The following is a 4,420-nucleotide window of genomic DNA, read 5'->3' on the forward strand; positions in this document are numbered from 1 at the left end:
TTTTCCGTCTGGAGGCTGCAATGATGGACTAGTAACTCGCCTAACCTGAGGAGTGGTATTTCGCCGCCGTGGGTGCAGAGAAGACGAGGGCTCCGGTGACAGAGCGCGTGGCTACGTGACTGTGCCCAGTTGGGTACGCTGGCGACGTGGACACGGTCGGGTGTGAGGATCCTTTCCATCGGAGTTCACCTGCTGTTTGTCTGATAAACTGCAAGTTAAGTTGGTTAAAGGTTTACATGTTAATTGAAGAATTTTGGTTTGTGCAAACAGCGTCTTTTCTGCCTTGTGGCCTGCGTTCGGGTTTCCTGCCCCTGTCGACGGTGTATTTATGGACAATGATATTTTCCGTTTCTTGTTAGTACTGCCCGGTAAGAAGTGTATTTTTGGGCAGGGGTTATAGTTTTAGATTACATTTTTCCTGCCTTGTGGCCTCCTGCGTTCGAGTTTCCTGTCCCTGTCGCCGGTGTAATTATAGACAGTGATCTTTTGACTTATTATTAGTACTGCCTGGGAGGAAGTGTATTTTTGGGCAGGGATTATGGTTCCTGATTTGATTCCTCCTCCTCCACTGGCTTCGCGTGAGGTCGATGTGATTGCTGAATGTGAGGCGTTGTGGGTCTGTTAGTCCGCTTCTAGCCTGAGCATCCTTCGGGAGACAATTGTGGCCGCCCTTACACCCGGTCGGTTAATTATTTCTATCCCAGGAAATTTTGGTGACAGGACATGATATTAAAGTTGTTAGTTATTGTAAAATGTTAAATGGTTGTATTTTACTCTGATTGTTTTCGGCCACTGTTTAAAAAGTTTAAGTTTGCCTTTCATTGGCGGTTTCTTAAAATTATGTGGCTTTAAAATTGTTATTTATTGTAAAAGGTGAATGACTGTATCTTTCCTGTGATTGTTTTAATCTACTTGGCATTCTTTGAAAATGCTAGTTCTGCCTCCCTGTTAGCGAGTCCTTGTCATTTAATATCTTGCTGTGGCAAAATTTAAAAGAAGTGGCTCCCTACATGTTCGGTAGTGAAATTGTATGCAATTGGTGTTTTTGTTTCACTACTTGGAAAGTTTTAATTTGTTATTAAATGCTTTATGAAAGTCTGTTTTAAGTAAAATGGCTTGGCTATTAACGGCAAGGTAAGGATCTTAATTTCATTACTTGGAAAATTTTAATTTGTTGTCAAATGTTTTATCAAAGCCGGTTTTAAGTAAAATGGCTTGGCCATTAACTATAAAGTAAATTGTTTTGAAAAGGCACTCATTCTTGCTAGCCTTTTGGATCTGCTCCTGGTGAAGTGGTAAAGAAATGACTTTTAATGGTTGAAGTAATCAATAAAAAAATTGTAAATTGCAACTTGACAGTAACCAACTAATTTTGGCCCTGTTTCCCAACTGGGGGTTTTCCTTGATTAATCGTAATACCCGTCTCAGAGAGCTGAGAAAGGAGATATTAATGCAAAGGGAGCATGGGGAAAAAATTTTTTAAACTGAGATTTGTTGTAAACAGGGTCCAACTTGGGACCATAAACCATACAGGAAATAGGACCTTGAGATGGAAAAGGATTTGCAGGAGAAAAATGGTCGATCTTTTAATAGTTTTAGGCCAAATAAAGGGAGATATTTTAATGAAATCAAAAGCAGTGGAGCCAGGGAAGAGAAAGCATGGAGTAAGAATTATAGGCAAACTAAGAGGGGGTTTGTTGATCATGATAACAATCAGTGAGGCAAGAAAGGATTTGTGGAATGGAGGCAATTATGGGTAATGATGAGAAGTTTGGAGGCTAGTTTAATCAGCATGATAAGATGAGGGCCTTTATAAGTAAACATAAGAGGAAATGAAGGAATCAGGACAGAGAAATAAATTTTGAGAGTTTGTTGAACAGAAGGGATCAAAATGCAGGATAATGATTCAAATAGTATTGGCTTGGAAATTATATTAAGTAATGAGCATCTATCAGGTGTGCAACCTGTGGGAAAAATGTGTGCTGTGATGTTGAGAGGTTGAGAGTGTATATGTGAATAACAGCAAAAATAACAATGTCTTGTATAAAATGTAACGTTCACCAGTGGTAAGAGGTATAAATTATGTGGGGCTTAAATATTGTTTTAGATGGATATGTACAGGAAAATATGTGCTCCAGCAGTGTGAATATATCAAATAGTGAGCAGGGAGTATATCTTGTATCGGATGTTGTCATGGGTAATGGTGTCGATATGCAGCACAAGGCTGAAGAATGTGTTGTTAATATATGTGGAGGCGCTCACTCCAGTAATGATAGGGAATGTACCAGTGAACAATCTATAGTCCCTGTAACCGATGAATGAGCAGTAGTAGTGGGTGAAGCCTTGAATGTGCAGAATGGAGCTGCAGGTGTTGATATTGTGATTGAAACTGTTGATTCAAGTATGTTTATGTCTGTTGCTAATGGTATGAATGATGAAGTTGGGCAGACACATTTTTTCAAGGAAGCATGGAAGAATAAGGCAGAGAGTGATTTTGATTCGGATGATTGGATAGCCAGGGCGAAATGGTTTCAGAAGTGGACACCTTATGATTGGGAGATTAGCAAGCATGATTATGCCAGGCAAATCAGAGAATTATGTAGGGAAAGTGAGGTGTTCAAATATGCTTACAAGGACATAGATAATTGGGATAAAGATGTTAAATCATTTGATGAAGGACATGTGTTTATGATGGGAGAAGATGGCAAAGGTGATAATAATACTGTGAATAATGATAGAATTAGCGAGGAAGGTGAGGATGTTGATGAAATCAAAAATCTCATAGTGTGTAATGATGAACAATAGAAAGCCATGCATTAGGAGCTAAAAACTGAATGGATGGGGAAAGATGGGTCTGATTATGATGCTGACGACTAGGTTAAGTTTGCAAAGGTGCACCAGCAGTTCATACTGGAGATCTGGGAGAAAGAAAAATATAGTGAAGCTAAGGGGATTGAGTGCAGGAAACTCTGGAAATAGGCCTTTGATTGAATATTTTCAAGGGATAAGGATACTGAATCATTTAGTGAAAAGGAGGTGTGCACCATGACTAAAGATTGCATACATGAGATAGAGGAGGACTTGTTGACTGAAACAGAATTGGAGCATGATTTTATTGAAAAGGTGTAGCCAATAATAACTGTTGGTGTGGCACAGATGTGTGAAACTGTTCTTCTGGATACTGGAAATTCTGTGTCTGGGATGACTAAGAGCTTTTATGATCATATTAAGAACAGGGTAACAGGGGTAAAAAAAGAATGCTACACAAACTTTCAGTAAACCATTGAGAAAGGAGGTAGTTCCAGATCTAAACATTGGAAGCGATTTAGTCACTCATTTTTTGTGGTCCCAAATTTAAGTAAGAATATGGAGTTGGGGATTGATTTACTGAGAAAATATGAGGCATATGTAGATTGTAAGGACCAGATGGTGAAACTGAATACTGTTGAGGGAAGAAAAAGGGTTAAATTCAAAAATGCACTCAATGATGCAAAATTGGTGGCTAGTTTCCACGTAGCACAGTGCTTAATGAATGAGATGGAGGTTGAGAAAAAGATAAGGAGTGAAGTAAAAGGTATAACGGGGATTTATGAGGATGAGAATTCAGAATTATATCAATGATTGAGTAAAAACAAGATGTGTTTTCTCAAAAACCAGGGAAGGTAACTGATTTTGAGTATTCACTTATGGTAAATCCACATGAATCCATTAAAGTCAGGCCATATCCTACAACACTGCCAGAGCGGGAGGCAGCTATAGGAGAAGTACAATGTATGTTAGAATGGGGAATCGTGGAACAGTGCAGAAGTGAACATTGCAACACAATAGTGGTTGTTAAGAAGAAGGACAAATCGGTGTGCTTGAAGCGGTGTGCTTGGTTCTAAATTTTAGGAGGTTTAACCAAATAATTGTAAGGAAACTGGCCACTGTGAGAACATGGATGAATCTTTTTGGGGTTCAAAAACGTAAAACTATTAACAGCTATCGATTATATGGCTGGGTTTTGGCAGGTGCCTTTAACAGTGGAAAGCAGAATGTATACTGCCTTCCAGTTTGAAGGCAGGGTCTATCAATACAAAGCAGTCTCTTTTGGACTATGCATATCTGTAGCTGTATTCACGAGAGCTCTCAGTTATGTGCTGGGAAGTGAGCTCATGAGAAATCTGACAATTTACGTAGACGATATCCTGAATGCAACATCAACTTGGAGAGAGCACTATGATTTGTTGCAAGATGTGTTTAGAGCTTTGAGAAATGGGGCTATGACTCTGAAATTCAAAAAGTGTGTTTGTGAAGGCAGAAATAAAATTTTTAGGAGAAGTATTGTCATGAGAGTGTTCTGTACCCAATGAAGAAAAGAAAGAGGCAATAGCGGATAGTACCAAACCAAGAAATCGCAAGCAATTGAAATCATACCTCG

This window comes from Schistocerca piceifrons, chromosome 3 (assembly GCF_021461385.2).
Source record: "Schistocerca piceifrons isolate TAMUIC-IGC-003096 chromosome 3, iqSchPice1.1, whole genome shotgun sequence".
In the NCBI taxonomy this organism is placed as follows: domain Eukaryota; kingdom Metazoa; phylum Arthropoda; class Insecta; order Orthoptera; family Acrididae; genus Schistocerca; species Schistocerca piceifrons.